This window comes from Cervus canadensis, chromosome 22, assembly GCF_019320065.1.
Source record: "Cervus canadensis isolate Bull #8, Minnesota chromosome 22, ASM1932006v1, whole genome shotgun sequence".
Classification (NCBI taxonomy): Eukaryota; Metazoa; Chordata; class Mammalia; order Artiodactyla; family Cervidae; genus Cervus; species Cervus canadensis.
In genome coordinates this window covers 14,045,423-14,072,762 of record NC_057407.1, presented here as the reverse complement: position 1 = coordinate 14,072,762, position 27,340 = coordinate 14,045,423, and the positions used below count along the sequence as shown (strand labels likewise).

General features: G+C 39.4%; 1 protein-coding gene across 4 annotated transcripts in view; it reads right to left on the bottom strand.

Annotated features, from left to right (window-relative positions):
* The window catches only part of CACNA2D3 (calcium voltage-gated channel auxiliary subunit alpha2delta 3), an 853,893-nt gene that overhangs the window by 481,166 nt on the left and 345,387 nt on the right, over positions 1–27,340 (bottom strand). The gene's annotated exons all lie outside the window — the stretch shown is intronic.

Below are 27,340 nucleotides of genomic sequence, written 5' to 3'. Positions count from 1 at the left end.
TAAGAGACTACTATCAGCAACTATATGCCAATAAAATGGACAATTGGAAGAAATGGACAAATTTTTAGAAAAGTATAACTTTCCAAAACTGAATCAGGAAGAAGTAGAAAATCTTAACAGACCCATCACAAGCACAGAAATTGAAACTGTAATCAGAAATATCCCAACAAACAAAAGCCCAGGACTAGATGGCTTCACTGCTAAATTCTGCCAAAAATCTAGAGAAGAACGAAATTCTAGCAAACAGAATCCAACGACATATTAAAAAGATCATACATCATGACCAAGTGGGCTTTATCCCAGGGATGCAAGGATTCTTCATTATTCACTATCAATGTGATACAATTTTCTCAATAGATGCAGACAAAGCCTTTGACAAAATTCAACATCCATTTATGATAAAAACTCTCCAGAAAGCAGGCAAACAAGGAACATACCTCAACATAATAAAAGCCATATATGATAACCCACAACAAACATTATCCTCAATGGTGAAAAACTGAAAGCATTTCCCCTAAAGTCAGGAACAAGACAAGGGTGCCCTCTCTCACCACTACTATTCAACATAGTTTTGGAAGTTTTAGCCACAGCAATCAGAGAAGAAAAAGAAATAAAAGGAATCCAGATTGGAAAAGAAGTAAAACTCTCACTGCTTGCAGACGACATGATCCTCTACATAGAAAACCCTAAAGACTCCACCAGAAAATTACTGGAGCTAATCAATGAATACAGTAAAGTTGCAGGATATAAAATTAACACACAGAAATCCCTGGCATTCCTATACACTAACAATGGGAAAACAGAAAGAGAAATTAAGGGAACAATTCCATTCACCACTGCAATGAAAAGAACAAAAGGAATAAAGCTACCTAAAGAAACAAAAGACCTATATATAGAAATGTATATACAGAAATATATAAAAAATTATAAAACACTGATTAAATAAATCAAAGATGACACAAACAGTTGGAGAAATATACCATGTTCATGGATTGGAAGAATCAATATAGTGAAAATGACTATACTACCCAAAGCAATCTATACATTCAATGTAATCCCTATCAAGCTACCAACAGTATTTTTCAGAGAACTAGATCAAATAATTTCACAATTTGTATGGAAATACAAAAAAACTCAAATAGCCAAAGCAATCTTGAGAAAGAAGAATGGAACTGGAGGAATCAACCTGCCTGACTTCAGTCTCTACTACAGAGCTACAGTCATCAAGACAGGATGGTACTGGCACAAAGACAGATATATAGATCAATGGAACAAGACAGAAAGCCCAGAGATAAATCTACACACCAATGGACACCTTATCTTTGACAAAGGAGGCAAGAATATACAATGGAGAAAAGATAATCTCTTTAACAAGTAGTTCTCGGAAAACTGGTCAGCCACTTGTAAAAGAATGAAACTAGAACACTTTCTAACACCATACACAAAAATAAATTCAAAATGGATTAAAGATCTAAATTTAAGACCAGAAACTATAAAACGCCTAGAGGAAAACATAGGCAAAACACTCTCTGATGGAAATCACAGCAGGATCCTCTATGACCCACCTCCCAGAGTAATGGAAATAAAAGCAAAAATAAACAAATGGGATCTAATTAAACTTAAAAGCCTTTGCACAATGAAGGAAACTATAAGCAAGGTGAAAAGACAGCCGTCAGAATGGGAGAAAATAATAGCAAACGAAGCAACTACAAAGAATTAATCTCAAAAATATACAAGCAACTCCTGCTGCTCAATTTCAGAAAAAAAATGACCCAATCAAAAAAATGGACCAAAGAACTAAACAGACATTTCTCCAAAGAAGACATACAGAGGGCTAACAAACACATGAAAAGATGCTCAACATCACTCATTATCAGAGAAATGCAAATCAAAACCACAATGAGGTACCATCTCATGCCGCTCAGAATGGCTACTATCAAAAAGTCTACAAACAATAAATGCTGGAGAGGGTGTGGAGAAAAGGGAACCCTCTTACACTGTTGGTGGGAATGCAAACTAGTACAGCCAGTAGGGAGAACAGTGTGGAGATTCCTTAAAAAACTGGAAACAGAACTTCCATACGACTCAGCAATCCCATTGCTGGGCATACACACTGAGGAAACCAGAATTGAAAGAGACACGTGTACCCCAATGATCATGCAGCATGTTTACAATAGCCAGGACATGGAAGGAACCTAGATGTCCATTGGCAGACGAATGGATAAGAAAGCTGTGGTACATACACACAATGGAGTATTACTCAGCTATTAAAGAGAATGCCTTTGAATCAGTTCTAATGACGTGGATGAAATTGGAGCCTATTATACAGAGCGAAGTAAGTCAGAAAGAAAAACACCAATACAGTATATTAACACATATATATGGAATTTAGGAAGATGGTAACAATGACCCTATATTCGAGACAGCAAAAGAAACACAGATGTAAAGAACAGACTTTTGGACTCTGTGCGAGAAGGTGAGGGTGGGATGATTTGAGAGAATAGCATTGAAACATGTATATTATCATATGTGAAATAGATCGCCAGTCCAGGTTCAATGCATGAGACAGGGTACTCAGGGCTGGTGCATTGGGATGACCCTGAGGGATAGGATGGGGAGGGAGGTGGGAGTGGGGTTCAGGATGGGAAAAACATGTACACCCATGGCTAATTCATGTGAATGCATGGCAAAAATCACCACAATATTGTAAAGTAATTAGCCTCCAGTTAAAGAAGAAAAAAAAAAAAAAAAAAGGATATCTTCCTCTCGGGGAAAAAAAAAAAAAAAGACAGAGAGAGAGAATAGACTTATGGACATGGGGAGAGGGGAGGAGAGGGTGAGATGTATGGAAAGAGTAACATGGAAACTTACATTATGATATGTAAAATAGATAGCCAACGGGAATTTGCTGTATGGCTCAGGAAACTCAAACAGGGGCTCTGTATCAACCTTGAGGGGTGGGAGGGGGAGGGAGACAGGAGGGAGATTCAAAAGGGAGGGGATATATGTATACCTATGGCTGATTAATGTTGAGATTTGACAGAAAACAACAAAATTCTGTAAAGCAATTATCCTTCAATAAAAAACAAATTAAAACAAAAAAAGAAAGGAAATCAATGAAACTAAAAGTTGGTTCTTTGAAAAGATGCATTACAGTGAAAAGATATGAAGAAGCAAAACCATTAAAGGAAAAGAGACACATGTGACAAAGTCCAGAAAAATCCAGATGCAAGCCTTCAAGATCTCTCTCCCAGTACAATTACATAAGATGTAAAAATTCTTCCAGCAATGAACTGTAACAACCCATTTGAAATGTTTCCTACCAGGGAGGCTCAATAAATATTGAGTGTTAAGGATTTTTACTGGGTGTTGGTCATGTAGTAACACTATTTACCAACTTAATGCTAATTGAATTTCAGGAGTTCCACACCTAACAACTACAGAGCACACCTTCTTTTCCAGATGATAAAAATGGGAATTCAGTATATGATAAAGATACAAAAAATATCAGGAACATCTAAGAAAAAATAATGTTTAGAAGAATCTTAAAAGATTTTGAAAGTATCTTAATACATGTGTAATGGAAGAAAATGACAGAAAAAAATTGTAAAATATTTTGAAATAAATAATAATAATAAATATTTGTAAGATGTAACTAAGAAATTAGAGAAAATTTTGTAGATTTTAAAGTTTATAATAGAAAAGGAGAAATTTTTAAGATGCACAAAGATACTACCTCAAGGAAGAAAATAGAAAAAAAGAAAAAAGTCAAAAAGAAGAAATAAAACAATAGAGAAAAAAGCAGAAATCAATTATATAAGACAAATAACAGGGAAAAAGTCAACAATATCAAAAGTTGGTTCTATAAAAAGATTAATGAAATCATAAAACCCTACCTAGACTGATGAATAAAAAATAAGAACACACAAGATACTAGAATCAGAAATGAAAGAGAAAACATTATTAAAGAGCCAACAGATAAAAAAAAGAATGTTATAAACAACTTTACATCATAATTTTATGTAAAGTTAAAATTTTATATAAAGTTACAGTCAAATTGCTTGAAAAACTGAAATTACCAACATTGACACAGAAAGAAGTATAAAATATGACTGGCTCTAAAAGAGAAACTGAATTCACAATTTATAGTCACGAAAAACCAAACAACTCCTTGTTCAAATGCCTTAAATAATGAATATTATCAAATACATAAGGAAAAAATATAAGCTATCTTACATGAAGTGAAAGTGAAAGTTGGGTCTGACTCTTTGCAACCCCATGGACCACACAGTCCATGAAATTCTCCAGGCCAGAATACTGGAATGGGTAGCCTTTCCCTTCTCCAGGGGATCTTCCCAACCCAGGAATTGAACCCAATAAACTCTTACAAAAAATCAGGAGTAAGGAATATGTCCCAACTTATTTTATGAGGGCAGCATAATACTGACAGCAGAACCAAAAAAGAACACATTTTGGAAAAATTACATGCTAATGTCACTCATTAACCTAAATGAAAAATCTTAACAAATTTAATACTGCATCAAATCCCCATATCATGACCAAGTTGTATTTAACCCAGGAATTCCAGGTTGGTTTAACATTTCAAAAATCAATCAACACAGTTCATCATATTAACAGAATTTTTCTTAAAAAATCTTATGACCAAATAAATGCAGAAAAACATTTGAAAGAATCCAGTTTTGTTCTTCATAAAAACTATCAGAAAATTTAAAATAAGATAAAAAGTCCTCAACCTGACAAAAACCATCTATATAAAACCCTCAGCTAACATTAAACTCATAACAAAACACTCAATATTTCTCTTCTAAGATCAGTAAAAGGCAAGAATGTCTTCTCACTTCAATTCAACATTGTACAGGTAGTTCTGGCAAATACAGTACAATGAATGAATAAATGAATGAGTAGAAGAATGCCATAGGTATTGGATAGGAAAAAAAAAAAAAAACTATCTTTTTTGCAAACAACATGACTTCCCATAAAGAAAACCCTAAGAAATGTACATAGTCTACTATAACCACTGAGTTTGGCAAGGTCACAGGATATCAGATCAATATAGCATAATCAATTATATTTCACTATACTAGGAATTTTTCTTGCCTGAAAAATTCCATGGACGGAGGAGCCTGGTAAGCTAGTCCATGGGGTCGCAAAGAATTGAACACGACTGAGCAACTTCACTTTCTGTTCCTTTCTTTTTATACTAAGAACAACTGGAAGAACAAGAGTATTTACAAATAGCATAAAAAGCTGGAAATACATACTTTGGTATAAAATTTAAAAACATGTGCAATATCTGTATGGTGGTGATGGCTTAGTCACTAAGTCATGTCCTACTCGTTGAGACTCCATGGACTATAGCCTGCCTGGCTCCTCTGTCCATGTGATTTCCCAGGCAAGAGTCCTGGAGTGGGGTGCCATTTCCTTTTACAGGGGGTCTTCCTGACTCAGAGATCGAATTCATGTCTCCAGCATTTGCAGGTAGATTCTTAACCAACTGAGCTACCAGGGAAATGCTATAGTATCTGTATGCTGGCAACTATAAGATATTGCTGGCAAAAAAAAAAAAAAAGATATTGCTGGCAGAAATTAAAGAAGCCTTAAATGAACTGAAAGAAATGCCTTGTGCTTAAGGATTGGAAAACTCAGTATTTAAATGTTATTTCTTCCCAAATTGATTTAAAACTCCAAAGAAATCTCAATCAAAATGTCAATAGGCTGGCTGTAGTAATTGTTAACTTTAAATTTTATAAAGATGAAAAGAATTGAGAATATCAAAAATAATTTTTAAAAAGAAGAAAAAGGTCCAATGACTCACATTTCCTAAATTTAAGTCTTACTCTAAACTTAATTATTCAAAATGGTGTGGTATTGGCATTAGAGCAGAAAAACAGATTAATGGAACTGAAGAGAATCCAGAAATAAAGCCATGTTTATACAATTAACAAATTTTCAATAAAGGTGCTTAGATAATTCAATGGGGAAATGATTTCCAACAAACTGTGGTGGAACATATGTTCAACCAGAGCTTCCCTGGTGACTCAAGATGGTAAAGAACCCTCCTGCAATGTAGGAGACCCGGGTTCAATCCCTGGGTCAGGAAGAGCCCCTGGAGAAGGGAATTGCTACCCACTCCAGTATTCTTACCTGAAGAATTCCATGGACAGAGGAGCCTGAAGGGCTACAGTCCACGGGTCACAAAGAGTTGGGCACGACTGAGCAACTAACACATATGGTCAATCATTTGAAAACAACATCCTCAACATCTTTTACACAATAAACACATATTCATTCAAGATAGATGAAAGACTTGAATGAAAAAGATATAATACTTATAAACATCTTTTAAATGATGAATACCTTTTGCTGCCTTCAAGTAGGCAGTGATTTCTTAGGTTATAGAAAGTACTTAAAATTTGTGTACTTTATGAAAAGTGAAAACTTTTGATCATCAAATTTACTACTATTAATAGTAATCACACAGTAAAGACATCACTGAGGAAAAAGTATTCAAAGTACACATATCTGACAAGTGGCCTGTACCCAGAATATGTAAAGAACTCCTATAACACAATTTAAAACACAATTAAACTACAAGCAAAAATGTTAAACAGACACCATAAAAAAGAAAGTATACAAATGTCCAGTAAGCAAACCAAAAATTTTTAAATATTATTAGTCATCAAGGAAGGACAAAATAAAACTCCATCATTGCTATCAAATGTGATTTTATACCCACTAGAACAGCAAGTATTAAATTTTCAGACAATATTAAATGTTGGTAAAAATGTGAAGTAAGAGGAAATCCCATATTTTTCAAACACTTTGGAAAGCCATTTGCAGCTTTTTGTAAATTTAAACATGCTCTATGATGCAGCAAATTTCATGTCTATGTATTTACTTAAAAGAAATGAAAACATATAAATTAACAAAGTCCAAACTACTTAGCTAAGGCCAGTGCCATCAATGCTCACATACAGGCTCTGCAAAGGCAGTTTCAAAATTGCCATTTAATTGAATAACTTGCACAACCTAAAATGCAACCAAAGGAAGGATGAAAACACACGGAGGATTTTGCTCAATGCTGCCCCATTCTTTACCACAAACGACTATGTTCTATTTATCCTCCCTATATCCATTTGTTCTCTCTGTACTGATTTTGAAAAGGCTGACGCTTTGTGAGTATATCTGATCACCTACCAAGTTTGATGCGGCATAAATGAAACTAATCCAGGGGACGAAATGTGGCAAAGAAAACACCAGGGACAAAATGGTAGGTGTGCTATTCCCCAAAATCTGGCTTGGCACCAACTTAGGATGCAGCAGCCCAATGTTGTTGTTGTTCAGTTGCCAAGTTGTGTCCGACTCTTTGCGAACCCATGAACTGCAGCAGGCCTGGCTTCTCTGTCCTGCACCATCTCCCTGAGTTTGTTCAAACTCATGTCCATTGAGTAAGTTCAGTTCATTTCAGTCGCTCAGTCATGTCCAACTCTTTGCAACCCCATGAACCACAGCACGCCAGGCCTCCCTGTCCATCACCAACTCCCAGAGTCCACCCAAACCCATGTCCATTGAGTCAGTGATGCCATCCAACCATCTCATCCTCTGCGGTCCCCTTCTCCTCCTGTCTTCAATCTTTTCCAGCATCAGGGTCTTTTCCAATGAGTCAGCTCCTAGCATCAGGTGGCCAAAGTATTGGAGTTTCAGCTTTAACATCAGTCCTTCCAATGAACACCCAGGACTGATCTCCTTTAGATGGACTGGTTGGATCTCCTTACAATCCAAGGGACTCTGAAGAGTCTTCTCCAACACCACATTTCAAAAGCATCAATTCTTCAGTGCTCAGCTTTCTTTATAAAGAAAGAAAGTGTCCAATTCTCACATCCATACATGATTGCGGAAAAACCACAGCCTGGACTAGATGGACCTTTGTTGGCAAAGGAGTATCTCTGCTTTTTAATATGCTGTCTAGGTTGGTCATAACTTTCCTTCCAAGGAGTAAGCATCTATTAATTTCAAGGCTGCAATCACCATTTGCGGTGATTTTTAGAGCCCAAAAAATTAAAGTCTGACACTGTTTCCCCATCTATTTGCCATGATGTGATAGGACCAGATGCCATGATCTTAGTTTTCTGAATGTTGAACTTTAAGCCAACTTTTTCACTCTCCTCTTTCACTTTCATCAAGAGGCTCTTTAGTTCTTCTTCACTTTCTGCCATAAGAGTGATGTCATCTGCATATCTGAGGTTATTGATATTTCTCCCGGCAATCTTGATTCCAGCTTGTGCTTCTTCCAGCCCAGCATTTCTCATGATGTACTCTGCATATAAGTTAAATAAGCAGGGTGACAATATACAGCCTTGATGTACTCCTTTTCCTATTTGGAACCAGTCTGTTGTTCCAGGTCCAGGTCTAACTGTTGCTTCATAACCTGCATACAGGTGACTCGAGAGGCAAATCAGGTGGTCTGGTATTCCCATCTCTTTCAGAATGTTCCACAGTTTATTGTGATCCACAAAGTTAAGGCTTTGGCATAGTCAGTAAGGCAGAAATAGATGTTTTTCTGAAACTCTCTTGCTTTTTCAATGATCCAGAGGATATTGGCAATTTGATCTCTGGTTTTTCTAAAATCTCTGCCTTTTCTAAAACCAGCTTGAACATCTGGATGTTCACAGTTCACGTATTGCTGAAGCCTGGCTTGGAGAAATTTGAGCATCACTTACTAGTGTGTGAGATGAGTGCAATTGTTTGGTAGTTTGAGCATTCTTTGGCATTGCCTTTCTTTGGGATTGGAATGAAAACTGACCTTTTCCAGTCCTGTAGCCACTGCTGAGTTTTCCAAATTTGCTGGCATATTGGGTGCAGTACTTTCACAGTATCATCTTTCAGGATTTGAAATAGCTCAACTGGAATTCCATCGCCTCCACTAGCTTTGTTCGTAGTGATTCTTCATAAGGCCCACTTGACTTCACATTCCAGGATATCTGGCTCTAGGTTGGTGATCACACCATCATGATTATCTGGGTCATGAAGATTGTTTTTGTACAGTTTTTCTGTGTATTCTTGCCACCTCTTCTTAATATCTTCTGTTTCTTTTAGGTCCATACCATTTCTGTTCTTTATTGAGCCCATCTTTGCATGAAATGTTCCCTTGGTATCTCTAATTTTTTGAAGAGATTGCTAGTCTTTCCCATTCTATTGTTTTCCTCTATTTCTTTGCATTGGTCGCTGAGGAAGGCTTTCTTATCTCTCCTTGCTCTTCTTTGGAACTCTGCATTCAAATGGGTATATCTTTCCTTTTCTCCTTTTCTTTTCGCTTCCCTTCTTCTCACAGTTATTTGTAAGGCCTCATCAGACAGCCATTTTGCTTTTTTGCATTTCTTTTTCTTGGGGATGGTCTTGATTCCTGTCTCCTGTACAATGTCATGAACCTCCATCCATAGTTCATCAGGCACTCTGTCTGTCAGATCTAGTCCCTTAAATATGTTTCTCACTTTCACTGTATAGTCATAAGGGATTTGAATTAGGTCATACCTGAATGGTCTAGTGGTTTTCTCCACTTTCTTCAATTCAGTCTGAATTTGGCAATAAGGAGTTCATGATCTGAGCCACAGTCAGCTTCTGGTCTTGTTTTTGCTGACTGTATAGAGCTTCTCCATCTTTGGTTGCAAAGAATATAATCAATCTGATTTTGGTGTCGACCATCCGGTGATGTCCATGTGTAGAGTCATATCTTGTGTTGTTGGAAGATGGTGTTTGCTATGACCAGTGCGTTCTCTTGGCAGAACTCTACTAACCTTTGTCCTGCTTCATTCTGTACCCCAAGGCCAAATTTGCCTGTTACTCCAGGTGTTTCTTGACTTCCTACTTTGAGTCAGTGATGCCATCCAAACATTGCATCCTCTGTCACCCTCTTCTCCTCTTGCCCTCAGTCTTTCCCAGCATCAGGGACTTTTCCAGTGAGTGAGCTCTTTGCATCACGTGGCCAAAGTACTGGAGCTTCAGTTTCAGCATCAGTCCTTCCAATGAATATTCAGGACTGATTTCCTTGAGGATTGACTGGTTTGATGTCCCTGTTATCCAAGTAACTCTCAAGAGTCTTCTCCAGAAACACAGTTTGAAAGCATCAGTTCTTCAGTGCTCAGCCTTCTTAATGGTCCAACTCTCACAGCCATATATGACCACTGGAAAAATCATAGCCTTGACTACATGGACCTTTATTGGCAAAGTGAAGTCTGCTTTTTAAAACACTGTCTAGGTTTGTTATAGCTATTCTTCCAAGGAGCAAGTGTCTTTTAATTTCATGGCTACAATCACCATCCTCATTGATTTTGGATCCCAGACACTGTTTTTTCCACATTTTCCCCATCTATTTACCATGAAGTGATAGGACTGGATGCCATGATCTTAATTTTTTGAATGTTGCATTTCAAGCCACCTCTTCACACTCTTTTTTCATGCTTATCCACAGGCTCTTTAGTTCCTCTTCACTTTCTGCCATTAAAGTGGTATCATCTGCCTATCTACAGTTGATATTTCTCCCAGCAATCTTGATTCCAATTTGTGATTCATCCAGTCTGGCATTTTGCATGATGTACTCTGCTAGAATTTAAGTAAGCAGGGTGACAATATATAGCCTTGACATACTCCTTTCCCAGTTCTGAACCAGTCAGCTGTTCCATGTCCAGTTCTAACTTTCACTTCATGTGGCTCAGATCATCAGCTCCTTATTGCAAAATTCAGGCTCAAGTTGAAGAAAGTAGGAAAAACCACTAGGCCATTCAAAAATGACCTAAATCAAATCCCTTATGATTATACAGCAGCGGTGACAAATAGATTCAAGGGACTAGAACTGGTAGACAGAGTGCCTGAAGAACTATGGATGGAGGTTTGTAACATTGTATAGGAGGTGATGATCAAATGAGTAAGTGTCTAAAACTGATTCGGTGGGGCAGGAGTAGGCATACTTTTTCTGTAAAGGGTCAGACAGTACATATTTTAGGCTTTACATGCTGCACAACCTTTGTTACATCTCTTCTACACTACTGTTGCAGTATGACAGTGGTTAGACAATACATAAAATAATGGACCTGGCCGTGCTCCAGGCAAACTTTATTTACCAAAGATTTACGAAACTGCAAAAAGGATTTGGCATGTGGGCTGGAGTTTGCCAACCCTTGTAGGAGGGTGTTATGAGATTTTCAATAGACAGAAATAAAAAACCTCTGGCTTGAAGGAATCAAGCATTATTTTCACTAAAAAGTATCTGAACATAATATTAAACAAGAAGAAAAAAATTGAAGGAGTGATGCTACCCCACTTCAAGACTTCCTGACATCAAGACAGTGCTGTGTACTGGTTAAAGAATAAACAATAGAGAGCTCAGAAATGGATCCCCCCCAATAAATACAGTCAACTTATCTTGAAAACAGGAACAAATACTCCCTTACCAAATGGTGCTGGAACAACTAGACATCCACATGCAAAAATAAATGAATCTAAACACAACTCTTTCATGCATGCCTGCTAAGTCACTTCAGTCATGTCTGACTCTGTGTGACCCTACAGACCGCAGCCTGCCAGGCTCCTCTGTCCAAGAATACTGGAGTGGGTTGCCATGCCCTCCTCCAGAGGATCTTCCTGACCCACGGAGCGAACCTGCATCTCTTACATCTACCTGAACTAATAGGTGGGTTCTTTACCACTAGCACCACCTGGAAAGCCCAAACACAAACCTCACACCCTTCAAATTTAACTCAGAATGGATCATAGACCGAAATATAAAATGTAAAACTATAAAACTTCTAGAAGACACCAGAAGCAGAAGAGATTAAGAATAGGTAGCAAGAATACACAGAAGAACTATATTAAAAGGGTCTTAATGACCCAGAAAATCATGATGGTATGGTCACTCACCAAGAGCTGGATATCCTGGAGTGTAAAGTCAAGTGGGCCTTAGGAAAGCATCACTACGAACAAAGCTAGTGGAGGTGATGGAATACCTACTGAGCTATTTAAAATTCTAAAAGATTATACTGTTAAAGTGTTGTACTCAATATGTCAGCAAATTTTCAAAACTCAGCAGTGGTCACTGGACTGGAAAAGGTCAGTTTTCATGCCAATCCGAAAGAAAGGCAATGCCAAAGAATCTTCAAAACTACCATATAGTTGTGCTCATTTCACATGCTAGTGAGGTTATGCTCAAAATCCTTCAAGCAAGGCTTCAGCAGTATATGAACCAAGAACTTCCAGATGTACAAGTTGGATTTATAAAAGGCAGATGACCCAGAGATCAAATTGCCAACATCTGCTGGATCACAGAAAAAACAAGAGAATTCCAGAAAAACTTCTACTTCACTGATTATGCAAAGGTCTTTGACTGTATGGATCACAACAAACCATGGAAAATTCAAGAGATGGGAATACCAACCACCTTACCTGTCTCCTGAGAAACTTGCATGAGAGTCAAGAAGCAACAGTTAGAAGCAGACATGGAATAACTAACTCGTTCAAAATTGGGAAAGGACAAGGCTATATACTGTCACCCTGATTATTTAATGTATATGCAGAGTCCATCAAGCAAAATGCTGTTCTGGATGAATCACAAGCTGGAATCAAGATTTCTGTGAGAAATATCAACAATCTCAGATAGGAAGATAATACTAATCTAATCACAGAAAGAGAAGAGGAACTTAAGAGCCTGTTGATGAGAGTGTAAAAGCTGATTTAAAACTCAACATTCAAAAAAACAAAATCACGGCATCTGGTCCCATCACTTCATGGCATGTAGAAGGGGTAAAAGTGGAAGCACTAACAGATCAGTGTTTGACAGGGATAGGTGGGGAGAAGAATAAATTGGCAGAACAGAGAGATTTTATTTTTGTAGGACCATGAAAATAGTCTGTGTGATATTATAATGATGAATATATGTCATAATACATTTGTCCAAAGTCACAGAATAGAAAACACCAAGAGCGAACCCTAGAGCAAGTGGGTAAATCATGGACTTTGGCTGATTATGTGTCAATGTAGGTTCATTCTTGGTGTGTGTGTGTGTGTGTGTGTGTGTCTGTATAATATAAAAGAAAAAAAAAAGCACCATTCTGGTGAGTGATATTGATAAGGTGGGAGGCTATGCATACACAGAAGCATATGAGAAATCTCTGTATCTTCCTCTGAATTTTGTTGTAAACCTAAAACTGATCTAAATAAAGTATTTTTTTAAAGATTTTGAGTAGCATCTCATTCACTGATGTCATGGGTACTACCTATCAACTATATACTAACATGTACACACTATAAGGGGCTTCCCAGGGGGCTCAATGGTAAAGAATTAGCCTGTAATGCAGGACACAAGAGCTTGATCCCTGAGTGGGGAAGAACTCCCGGAGAAGGAAATGGTACCACACTACAGTATTCTTGTCTGGAAAATTCCATGGACTGAGGAGCCTGGTGGTCTACAGTCCATGGGGTCACAAAAGAGTTGGACATGACTTAGCAACTAAACAACAGCACACTATAAAATAAAGTTTAAAAATCAGAATAGAAATAAAATAAAATAGAAATAAAATGTATTCTTCTTAAGCATCCCAGTGGCTCATTTTGTGTACCCCTGGGTGCAGCACTTCTCCAGTGTCCCAAAGTAGCATTTCCAAAGTATGATCTGTGCAAGAGAAAGCCATTCCATGGAATACTAACAAGGAATAATTTTTTTGAATGTGTGCCATTGCAAAGGTTTGGGGAAAAGTTGGGGTTTAAGAAAAGGCAAGGAGATTTTTCATTTCAGGAATCCTCAGGGCCTTTAATTCACTTCGAGAGTACCCTATGTGCACTCTGAGCATCTCAGGGGAAGGGTGTTATACACAGCCTTCCTCAAATATAGCTGATCATGTAGCTGTCCTTCTCGGCATCCACTGTGGGAGCTACTTGACAGGTACTCACAATGCAACTTCCCTATGAGATTAGTTCTGCAACTGCAGGAATTGTGTCTCTCTCTACTCACTTTGTATCCCCAGCCCCTGGTACTTGTTGGTTGACTAACTGATTAAAGGACCAATATCCAAATCCTTGTGGTTAGCCATATTCCACAAACCTACATTCAAAGTTAACTCTTCAAAGTCTTGTGGCAGCAGGAAAAGTTCCCAACAGGTTAGAAAGATCATATTGTTAGCAGTGTCTCCTATGGCTTGGAGAAGGGAAGCTGTAGGAGATCAAGATCTTATTAATACTGCATGACCTCTGTCACAAATCCAGACAGATGACTGCATCCAGAGAAATGGGTAATGTAACTCCAGAAGTGGCTGGCATTGCTGGTCTGTGCCAATCACCTTAAGTTGAAGAATATATGGCAGGAACTCTGAGATACCTCCTGGGCATCCATCCCCTTGCCATGAACTCCCTCTTCTTCAACACCACTGTCACAGAATGTGTCAGTCTTCAGTTCTGATAGGAATGCTACCAGGGAAAAGAATTCACTGCTCTGCCCCTCCACCAACTCTAGAATCCAACAGCTCAGGTCTTCTCAATGACTCAGCTACACTACTGTCACCACACAGGTTAAGCTTCAGATTCAAAAGGAAATATCAAGAGATGGCAAATAGGTTTCAGTCTGTGCCCTCCTTAATTGATTGGTGGTGACTGCCTATAAGCGTTAAGACTTCTGAGGTAATATCTCAACCTAAGGAACAAATGTATACTCTCCTTTAACGGTGGCTGAGCCTCTCCCACATCACCCACATCCTTGAAAACTCAATACTTCCTGGTTAGTGGCTGGCAAACTGTTTCTGTAAAGAGCTACATTAGGTTTTACAGGTGAGACACTTTCTTTCACAACTTTCAATTCTGTTGTTTTAGCCAAAGTAGCCAATACAGAAATGGGTGTGGCTGTGTTCTAATAAAGCTTTATTTACAAAAACAGGCAGCTGGCAGGAAATGCCTGCAGGCCTTGTTTCCTGAAGATACCCTAGTTCCCTCTTTAACTCTTTTCAGGTGAGTGAGTGAGTGAGTGAGTGAAAGTTGCTCAGTCGTGTCCGACTCTTTGCAACCCCATGGACTGTCCATGGAATTCTCCAGGCCAGAATACTGGAGGGGGTAGCCTTTCCCTTCTCCAGGGGATCTTCCCAACCCAAGGATCGAATCCAGGTCTCCCGCAGTGCAGGCGGATTCTTAGATGAGAGGCACCTAATTTCACAAATCACAATGTCTTCAGGCATTGTTTTTCAACTCAGGCTGCAGAGTTTCCCAACAACCAGATGCCCACATCAAAACTTGGAACAATTAAATCTTAATCCCACGGTGGTATTTTTTTCAGCCTCCCCCCACCAGTGATTCCAATGAGCAGCCCAGGCCAAAGGCACTATTTTCATAGGCAACTTTTGCTTTCCCTTCCTGCTGGGTAAGCTGCATAAGAGAACTGCATGGCTCCACCACAGAGGTCCTGCTTCATGGGTGGGAAGGATCTGCTCCACACATTTTTGGCTTTAATGAAATCCTGCCTGTGAAGTTATCTAATTGTGTGTGTGTGTGTGTGTGTGTGTGACAACCAACCAACTGTGTGTGTGTGTGTGTGTGTGTGTGTGTGAGACAACCAACCAACTGTGAACTTCCCAGGAGGTGGGCCTGTGCTCTGCTTGCCTAACTCCCCAAGGGACCCAAAGACACCTCTGACTTGGAAAATACAGCCCCAAGAACCGGTTAGATCCAGAACATATGGACATTTACTGAGTAAACTGATTATTTACTCAGTAAATAATCAAACTGGTCAGAGTTCTCCAGAGAAATAGATCAGGGAGGAAGGGAAAGAGAGATGTATTTTTGATTATTGATTAGAGGAACTAGCTCATTTGATTTTGGGGACTGTCAAGTCCAAGTCTATAGGGTAAGCTGGCAGATTGAAATTTAGGTAAAAGATAACATGGCAGTCTTAAGTCCAATTCAACAAGGCTTGCCAGGCAAGCTAGAAACTAAGGCAGGTTTTTCATGCTGCAATTTCCAGACAGAATTGCTTCTTCCTCAGGGAATGTTTTTGCTCTTAAGGCCTTCAGCTGACTGCGAGATACCCCTCATTTTGGAGAAAGAGCTACTTTACTGAAAGTGTACTGCTTGCATATGTTAATCACATCTAAAAAATATCGTCACACGGCAACATCAAAATTGGTGCTTAAACTCAAAAAAGGGCAACTGGGGTTAAGGGCTCAATCCCAGACGCAAGGCCCAGGGCTCTCCCATTTCCCGGAAGCTCTTCTCTCCTTTCCTGTTACCCTGCCTCCTCTGATCTCCCCTCTGCTCAGAGAATCAGTGGGTTCTTTTACCTTTTCCATCATGGTATTCCCTCTCCTGCATCCCTTAGAGGGATGGTGAGCCACTCTAAAACAAGCGGACACCCAGGCATTCCTAGATTTCAGGAGCATGGGTCCTTCCCAGAGACACTATGCCTTTCTTACTCCCACATCCCTGGCACCTTGCACAGTACCTGGAGGTCTTCAGTCAGGCAATAGGATAAATGATGTATACATCAATCCTTGTCTGTACCACTTAGGGAGAAGTTTTCATGTTTCATCACCAGCTGGGAAAACTCTTCCCACTTCTTGCCCAGAAGTTAGTTCTAAGCCAGGGGAGGAATCTGGGTGGGGCTCCTGATTTCCAACATGTTACCTCCCTCTGCCTGGATTTCACCCTGTAGAGAGCTCCATTCATGAAGCAAGAAACCATCTGGTATGGCAATGAAAAGAGGGGCTTTGGAGCCCAATGCCCAGAGAGGATCTGTGCTTGCTTCCTAACGGCACCCTCTCTGTGACTCAACTTCTTTCTCTATGAAAAGGGGATGGAGATGCCTATCTTTCTAGGTCTTTAGGAAAACTGAATGAGATAAATGTACAAAACAATAGGCACAGTGCCCAGAGCAAGCTCTTAATGTGTTCTGGTTCTTTCCTCTTGTCCTTATTTTTTTCTCCTTCCCTGCTCTGGGATGACAGCCAGCTTTTTATAACTTAGATTAAAAAATAAAAATTAATAGGAGTGTTAGTTTCAAATGAGCCAAGAAAATACCAAACTCCCTATGCATGTGTATCCTGTGGGGAAGTGACAGAGATTGCTACTCATCCGTGCCCCTCTCCAAAGGTCTAGTGCTGTCTGGCTACTACTTAGTAACCTCATTTTCTCCTAATATGTGAAAATTGATCTTTAAATGATCTGTTCCAGAATATTTCTAGGTATTAATGTTATATTAACTCATGTATAATTCCCCAACTGTCACAGTTCCTTTAAAAACCCAGATAATGAATATCCCTCTCCCAGTCATCTGGAATCTCTGGCCTCTGAGAATTCTCAAGTCTGAGTATTAAAGGCCTACTTAACAAGCTACTTATGCAGTCCTCAGACTGCAGGTCCCTACAGGGTTAGCTAGCCACTGGCATTCCTTTTTAAGAGCCGTGGAGAAGAGTGTTTAACTTAGCATGCTGGGTTCAAATCCATAAAATGGGATCACAACCACCCCATAATGGTGTAGTCATCGTGAGAAATAAATAGATAGGGACAAAAAGAAAGAAAAAAGCACTCAGTTTATTACCTGACTCATAGTATTAGGTTGAAGCGTACAAGGTTGTCCATTTTGTAGGTCAAAAATGGTTGCATACTGGTAATTTCCTATGGTTCTACCTAACAGGGTTTTGATAAATGGTAATGGCCACTACCGAGGTGGAACTGATGCATATAGATGGCAGAGGGAAGGCAAGATGATCATCTTCCACTCACCAGCGGGGGTTTCCTCAGCACCACCTTGCCCACACCCCACCAAGCACCACATCACCTCTGCACCCTCCACCCAGCCCTTACTGGTCTCTTGTTAGTCCCTCACTGCTCCTGATGCCCGGGCCACGTGGCCTCCAGCCACACTGTTCTCTCTGACTGAACACTTTTTCCACCTGCCACCTACGGAATCCTCATTGCTCCTTAAATCCAGCCCAATTACCACATCTTCAGGGCAGCGACCTCTGACCTTCCAGAATGGGGACATCCCTAACAGGTGCTCCTGAAGTATCATGAGACTCTGATGCAGAGCACTTACTGCAGGGGTCATCACACACTTATCTGATTATTTGGTTGACACCGCCTCCACTCACAGTGTGGCACAGTCTGTCTTCAGGGATCAGAGATGTTTCTTCTTGTGCCACTGTAATCCCAGCACCTAATACAATACCTAGCACACAACAGTACTCAGTAAAGATAACTGAAGAATTATGAACAGATGAATATGCCACTGCAGCAGTGCCTGGCACTGTTTCTTAAGACATAGTAGGAACTCAGAGAGGCTGAAGGCAGCCAACAGTGAGCCAAGCTGTGGCCTACAGAGGAGGGTATGATGAGTGTCTTAGCTCCTCTGTGGCTTATCTGGTTGATTGTTCAGTCAGCCACTAGAATAATGGACCTCTCAAGGCAGCTGGGAACCCCCCTGGAGGTTCCCAGACACACGGACACACCAGCCTGGCTGGGCCTTCCATCAGTCTTTTCATGAGTCAAATGATTTCTGAAGGCATACTAAAGGCTATCTCTAATCTTGACACCCAACCTCTTTATCAGCAGTCAAAATGATTCTTTAGAAATTAAATAAAGCTGTCAATATTCTGCTTATTAGGCTATGCCTTCCCATTAGCATAGAATAAACCCCAAGGTCATACTTGATTTGGTTCTTTTCTGCCTCTCCAACTCATACACATGGGCCATCTTTGGATCTTCACAAAGGTCAAGCTCATTTCCATCTCAGAGTCTTTATATTTACTGTTCACTCTGAGTGGAATGGTATTCCTCAAAAATTCTGCATGGATGGTTTTAGGTCTGAGCATAAACATCAGCTTTGCTGAAAGACTTGCCCTAAACCCCTCCAGCCATATCTTTCCCAGTCTCTAAAGCACAATGTGACAGTACTTTGCGTAATAATAATCATCTTCTATATCTGTACTATCTAAATGCAGTAGCCATCAGTGACTTGTGGTTATTGAGCACATGTAATGTCACTAAGGTGACTGAAGAACTGGGTTTTTAAATTTTATTTCATTTCAATAAATTTTAAACAGCCACACATGACTAGTGAATACCATACTGGACACCACACCCAATGCCCTGTTGTACCTTCTTTATTGTAATCAATATATGAATTCCTTTCATTTGTTCATAAATTTATGCCAATCATCCCCCATTAGAAATCTGAGCTTCATATAAGACAGGGGCTTTTTTTGCCTTCATAGCTGGAACCCCAGTGTTTACAAGAGTGCCTGGCTATTGGGAGGCACACAAATGTGCTTTGAATAAGTAGGCTTGTATCAAAAGATGTGTTGATACAATTATCTTCATACCATCCATTCAAGACCAAGCATTTGTGCCCCAAGCAATTATGAGATGTGTCACATTTGTTACTGTCAATAGTGGAAGTACTCACATTTGCAAAGGACTATCTTTTCTAAGTCATTAGAGTATATTTAAGGTTGTCTGAATAATAAGCTCATACCCAATCATTTGTATCCAGATTGATTTTCTTAAGTGGGAGACAGAATAGGTGATTAACAGCTGGAAGAGCAAAATTACAATGAAAACATCAAAACTGGTGCTTAAACTCAAAAAAGGGCAACTGGGGTTAAGGGCTCAATCCCAGATGCAAGGTCCAGAGCTCTCCCATTTCATATGAGCATCATCTGTCATTTCCACTCTAGAAAAAAGCAGCAAATATTGGCGAATAAGATTGCTTTGGCCTGGTCAGCATCTCTTCTCCCTTGTTTGGTAATGGAACTCCAACTCTCCCATACAGTGGAAGATGTCAATCAAGGGGGGGAGGAACTGTCAATCAAGGCAGTCCTGTTAGTCACATTCCAGCCTGTGACCCAGGTTGGCCAATCAGTCCTTTTTCAGGCAACGCTATGAGTTCTGGGAGATAGAGATTCTTGTGCTTTTGGTCAAGGATCACAAGTTATAATGTTCCTGCTCTGGGCTGCCAATGGCCATCTTGCTCCCAACACAGAGATCATTCTTCTGAAATCAAAACTTCATAGAAACAAACAGAGCTGATAAGTAAGGATGAAGTTTGATCAAATGACTCTGGGAAAATTCTTACTCTAGTAAAGCTTAAAGGCAGAGTCACACCTTGGAATGCCCAGATTGAATCAAAAAAATCCCTTTTGTTTTTTATTCTAATTTGCCTTGGGTTGCTGAAGTCCTGACCAAGAGATCAGACACTGCCATCAACATTTGCCATAAGACTGGCTTTCCAGAACTTCAGGGTTTTTCACATGTGAAAGAGGAACAAAAACTTCTACTTCTGTTAGTTATTAGCCCAGAAATGATGAAATTTATCCCAAGATATAGAAGTGCTTGCTGGAATTCAAAGGACCAAAGGAAGCCAGGCCTCAGGAAAGGCCTGGTACCACAATCAAGAAGCCATCAGGATCCTGGGCCAAGTTTCCTCACTTGTTTCTGCTTCTTTCTCAGTGTTTGTAGCAGTGTCCTCTCTACAGGCTGGCTGTCTTGGCTCACTGGTTCACAGAACAAAGAGAAATATCAGAGGTTCTCCATAAACTCAACAGTGGCCATAGGACTGGAAAAGGTCAGTTTCCATTTCAACCTCAAAGAATGTTCAAACTACTGAACAACTGCACTCATTTCACATGCTAGCAAAGTAATGCTCAAAATTCTCCAAGCTAGGCTTCAAAAGTAAGTGAACTGAGAACTCCCAGATGTTTGAGCTAGATTTAGAAAAGGCAGAAGAACCAGAGATCAAATTGCCAACATCCACTGGATCATAGAAAAGGCAAGAGAATTCTAGAAAAACATCTACTTCTGTTTCATTGACTATGCTAAAGTCTTTGTGTGAATCACAACAAACTGCGGAAAATTCTTAAAGAGATAGGAATACCACACCACCTTACCTGCCTCCTGAGAAACCTGTATGCAGGTCAAGAAGCAACAGTTAGAATCAGACATGGAACAATGGACTGGTTCCAAATTGGGAAAGGAGTATGTCAAGGCTGTATATTGTCACTCTGCTTATTTTATTTGTATGCAGAGTACGTCATTAGAAATGGTGAACTGGATGAAGCACAAGCTGGAGTGAAGATTGTCAGGAGAAATATCATTAACCTCAGATATGCAGATGACACCATCCTTATGGCAGAAAGCAAGGAGGAACTAAAGAGCCTCTTGATGGAAGGTGAAAGAGGACAGTGAAAAAACTGGCTTAAAACTCATTATTCAAAAAACTAAGATCATGGAATCTGGTCCCATCACTTCATGGCAAATAGATGGGGAAACAATGGAAACAGTGAGAGACTTTATTTTCTTGGGTTCCAGAATTACTGCAGATGGCAACTGAAGCCATAAAATTAAAGACCCTTGCTCCTTGGAAGAAAAGCTATGACAAAGCTAGGCAGAATATTAAAAAGCAGAGACATCACTTTGCCAACAAAGGTCCTTATAGTCAAAGCTATTTTTTTCTAGTAGTCATGTGTGGATGTGAGAGTTGAACCATAAAGAAGGCTGAGCACCGAAAAACTGATGCTTTTGAACTGTGGTGTTGCAGAAGACTCTTGAGAGTCCCCTGAGCAGAAAGGAGATCAAACCAGTCTATTCTAAAGGAAATCAACCCTGAATATTCATTGGAAGGACTGACGCTGAAGCTGAAGCTCCAATACGTTGGCCACCAGAGGGGAAGAGCCAACTCATTAGAAAAGACCCTGATGCTAGGAAAGATGGAAGACAGAAGGAGAAGGGGATGACAGAGGATAAATGGTTGGATGACATCACCGACTCAATGAACATGAGTTTGAGTAAACTCTTGGAGATGGTGAAGGACAGAGAGGACTGGAGTGCTGCAGTCCATGGGGTCGAAAAGAGTTGGACACAACTGAGGGACTGAACAACAACAACAATTCAGAGATTTGGCCAAAATACATTGAAATTTTTTATCCAATTCCCAAATCCTAAGAGAGGGAATCTAATTAGTTCACCCTTTGTGAGAAGATCACTGATGATCCAAACAACAAGAATGGAGAAGGTGGAAGGGTACTGGGGTTAAGTTGAACAGATACTGTTCTTGGGCCCACTCTCATGAATGAAGGAGCTACAGAGCATTTTTATATGTGCTTTACTGAGCTAACATACTATACATGAAGTCATCAGTAAGAAATAATGGATGGTTACACGGTTCACACTCAAGAACTATAAGTTGGATCTGAACACATGGCCTCTGGATACAAACGAGAAAGCCAATTTATAAGACTAACCATTCTATAATGTGCTCCTTTTGCATCTAATAATGAGACTCACTTGGTTCAAGTAAACAAACCCACCTATGAATTTGAATCCATAAATAAGTGGCAAAATGTGACAGGACAAGTCTCAATTAGGGCACTAGGGTTTTAGAGCATACTACTTTATGCATGACAATATTCCCGACCCTAAGGCAAATCCAGATTTTGGATGCTACATATTAGTAGTATTAAATTATATTTAAAATAATCTACCCAAGTTGTTCTTCAAAGGGAACTCACAGTTACCCACAGACTAAAGACTAAATAGAATAAATAAGCTTCTTCACAAAGCCCAATTTAAGAAATAAATCACCCCCTAGTTTCTATATCTTAATAACTTTGCCATTCCCACTTAGAAGAGCTAAGAAGCAATTAAAAGATAGAAACAGACTACTTGGACTTATTATCATGATTATTACTGCAATTTAGAATGTTCTAGCACTTAATACTGCAGTGGTCCAGTTGCTCTCGTGATTTACTTCTGCATTTCTCACAGGATGTTAATTAGGGGAAGAGACATAAAGGCCACAGCATACACCACACAAAAGGAAGTGACATCCATCTCCAGTTACCAAGGTAACAAATCACACTATCTTTTCCATCATTACCTAGCATCTTAAGACACAGGACGGCTTCTCTGACAAAAGAAAAAAGAGTGATAACTAAACAAGTGTTGTTACCAGTACTGTGGCTACCGTGCAGTGCTGGGTTTCCCAAAGGCTAACTCATTACACACTTGACATGGGGGTCACATGCACAAGGTAGAGAATGGAACAGAAAAGAAATATAAGCTTTTCTAGATATACCAAGAATATCTAGAATTTTGCAAAATCTAGAAAAATGGTGTTTAATTTTCAATATACAGTAAGTTCTGTATCATTTCATAAAATACCAGTGTTATTTGAAGGCACATTGAGGGTGACGTGCTCAGGTCCTGTACTATTCTCTTGCTTAGTTCTTACTCCAACTCTCTTTCTCATCTTCCTCTGTGAGGACACTGCAGCTCAGCATGATTAAGAAACTGTCTGAAGGTCCCAGCGAGGAGGTGGCAGAATCTACACTGGAAACCCGATGTGAGCAACTCCAACACCTACTCCACTTTTGGTTGTTCTGGGCTGCTTTCCAGAACAGTAGCTTCACAAGATATCATGGAAAAGCAGTCATCTATTACAGCATACCTATATAATATATTTTCTTGCATATAGTGAGTATTCTGAATACGCCTGAGTGAACTGACCTATTATCTAAATCATACAAAGTTACAGAAATGAGATGTCATGAATCAGGAAAACAAAAACTAGAGATTAAATGCAATGATATTCCATAATGATTCTGCACCAACTACTCAGGAATAGATGGGAGACTGTGAGACTGTGATCTTTTTCTCATTCAGCTTTCCCTATTTATTTTTGTGTCATTGTTTTGACTTCGTATGACAATAAGTGGGATAAAAAAAATTAAACATCAAGAGAAAAAAGTAATACAAGATGGTAAATCCATTTAGTGCCTTGACACCTTATTTGAGATAATGCTCTGGAGAAAATGGATAAACTCCTCTGTGCTGACAATACAGATTGGGAACTACTCTGTGGCAAGAGGAAACGACTTCAATTTTGTCTTGTCAATGGAGGTTAACCTCCTCTGTAACCTTAACAAGGTCCATTCCCACTATGCACACCGTGAAGGCTCTGCAACACTTCATTTAATCAACTGCAAGATGCTATTTGCTTTAGAGGCCTTTAAGATCAGAAAATGGAATTTTTTTAGGTTCCATGTGTCAGGACCTTGAAAAAAAATCACTGTGTGGCATAGCACAGACATCTAGACTTAAACCAGTAACAAGCTCTTACAGCTGTCAATGATGTAAATATACACAAAATCCCTCCAAGTTTACTTTTTTCTTTTAATTTAGCTGTGTGGGATCTTAATTGCAGCATGCAGGATCTTTGTAGCAGCATGTAGAGTCTAGTTCCCTGACCAGGGATGAGCCTGGGACCCCTGCATTGGGATGGTAGAATCTTAACCACTGGATCAGCAGGGAAGCCCTGAAGGTTAATATTTTTAAGTCATTTTCAATCCCTCTTCTATCAATTTAAAACAGTACTAGCATTCTCTGAGAGCTAGGCTGTTTAACATGATTTATCATTCATTCATTCATTTTTCAATATTTGCTAGGTTCCTGCCATGTGCTGGGTAGTCAAAGTAGTAGTGTGAAGTATCTCATGTAATCTCATATATTTTTAGCATCCCTCACAGCTGGTGAGAGATGGGTAACTAATTTGTCAATGGGATGTGAGCAGAAGTGGTATGTGTCACCTTCTATCCAAAGTCTTTGAGAAGGGGCTTTGAATACCCTACACTGTCTTTCCTCCTTGTAGCAATTCCGGAAGCTTTGCAGCAATTACAGAAACAATTCCAATTCCCTCCCTGTCATATTCCACATGACAGAATGAAAGATGCCTGGGTCCCTGAGTCACCCACTGAAAGAGAAATGCCCAGGAAAACTCTTGATTTCAAAAAGGTATTCATACAAGCAAGAAATAAACTATGTGCTAATTCCCTGAGGTTTCAGGTTTGTTCCTTATACTGACTAAAGCAATTGGGCACTGGGCTAGGCATGTGAAAAGGAGAGAAATAATACAAATCCCTACTCTAATTTATTGAAATCAAAGAAAACTGAAAATAAACATATAAATTATGAGTAACAGTCTTTTATAAAAATGTTTTCTTACATTAGTTTAAACCACCTCAATTCACATTCAGATCTCCCTGCTCACTAGTAACGAAGGCATTCTATTTGGTTGAAAGCCTTCCATTAGTTTAAAAGCTCCAATTGTTGAACCATCAACGTCTATAAGAATGTAATAAAGGACAGAATAACTAAGTGTTATGTAAGCGGAGGCTATAGCCATATTAACATTCATGAGCTTACCCACCACAGTACCATTCAGTCAATTTAGAAATACAAATACAATAATAAAAATTTCAACTTACAAAGAAAGCAAATGCTTCCCCTCCTTCCCCTCCCCACTGGCCCCCAAACAACAACTAAGTCTGGAATATCAGTTTCCTTTATGACATCTCAATTTGGCTCTAATTATTACAGGAAGAAATACTGTTAGAGGGTTACCAAACACAACAAATGCAATTTGTTGGGAACTGAAATTGTAACTTACATGCTATTGATATAAATTTCTCCCAAGTGTTACCCTTAAAAGAGAAAATATATTTATCTGCCAACACAACCCAAAGAAACATAAATAGCTGACTGTTCAAAAGGAAAAACTCATTTTAGAAATCCCCATGTGTATATTTTAGCATCACTTAATGAAAATTTTGTATAAACTAATAGAGGCAATATGGTAATGTGCTGTGAGTATGTTTTCACCCATAAAGATCCACTTATATAAGCTAACACTGCTTAACCCCTCAAAGCGTAACTTCTCTCTCCTTGAAAGCCACACATTAATTCAAATTTATTCACTTCCTAAGGTCTAGGCAAATGGAATTCAGATAAACTCATCTAGTGATAGAGTTGCCTGTAGTTGGGAGTGGAATAAAATGAGAATGTCTATTAGCTTTTCAACTGCTCGAGAGAATGACTGCCATGTACAATTTTCGGAAAAAGATGTAAGGCTGGGCTTGCAAGAACATATCACTGTGGAAGAACGAAGCACAATTACCAATCATTTAACATGCTCAGACTGTTTAGAAGTCTTTGATCTCCCCCAGAGAAGCCACAGAAGCCAGGTCACCAAGAAGTCACCCCAAATTCCAGGGACATTGTGAAATATTAGCCCAGGTTTTCCAGAGGGTGCTCATGGAGATCACACCATTTACCCATCTGCTTCAGGTTTCCGAGAAATCTTGCAGGAAACCTAGGAACACACTGAAAACACAACTCCACTTTGACTATGCATCTGAAACATCAAAAGGGAGTGAAAGTTTGGGAGAAGTTGAGGATTATCCCAGCGTTTTGGAAGAAAAAATGCATATGTGGCTTCTCACCAAATATCCTTCCTTTCTGTTTCATTACCCAAGGGCCATGTGGCTAGAGGCCACCCTTTCATGTTTGACCTCTACATTCTCTTCCTAGGAGCAATGGCAGAAGTGCTGTCCATCTCCATGGAACCTGTATTCCTGGGGCCATCAGGAAATGAACATCTTAGGACTTTGCTAGTTCTCCACAACAAAGCAACACACAGGGTCAGACAGTGTCCCAGGTGCCAGGGATTCCTGTAGTCATCATAGAAAGGAATGATCTCAGGTCTAAGAGTCAGAAGGCCTGGATTCTCTCCTATGGATTGTTTTTCCACCCAGACAATTCTCCAACTTTCAGAGAATGGCCTCTGTCTCGCCATCTGTCAGGAAGGCATTTCCACCAGATGACCCAAGGGGTTCCCAACCAGCTTCCATAAGCTTCAGATTCTGGAGGTTGTTCCCAGGCTTTTCAGGCATTTAACACCATCCATCACACTAGATATGGAAGCACAAGTCCACAGTTCCCACTTGAGTGTCCCAAGTGGAGAAGAAATTAAAATATCCCTAGAAATCAGGAGGCAGTCCAAGTTATCCAGCCATAATCATTAATTTACTGAAAGCTCCATGTTTCAGCTTACATTTTTAAGGCACATTTTATATGCTATAACTTATCTCTCTGTGACCCTGAATTCATTTTTTCTTATTATAAGACCCCACGTTTCCACAATAGGAACAAGGAACAAGGAACTACCATCCAGGAACTGGTGGCTAGTAAGCACTGGTGGTGGGCCAAAGCAGTAAAATAGGAGGAGAAAGCATAATGAAGTGACCCAAGGAGTAGAAAAGTGATTCTGATTGTGGAATGCAGGCTCCATGACTGCAAATCCATATGGCTCTGTATCGGGCAACAATCTCAGAAAAAAAAAAAAAAAACATTTTATCTTCAAAACTCCAAAAAGAGGAAGGATGAGAGAAAAAAAGTTAATGCATGTTTAGAGTCAGAAATTCTCAGTGCAACTGTTTCAGGAGGAGCACCTGTATAGAACTTT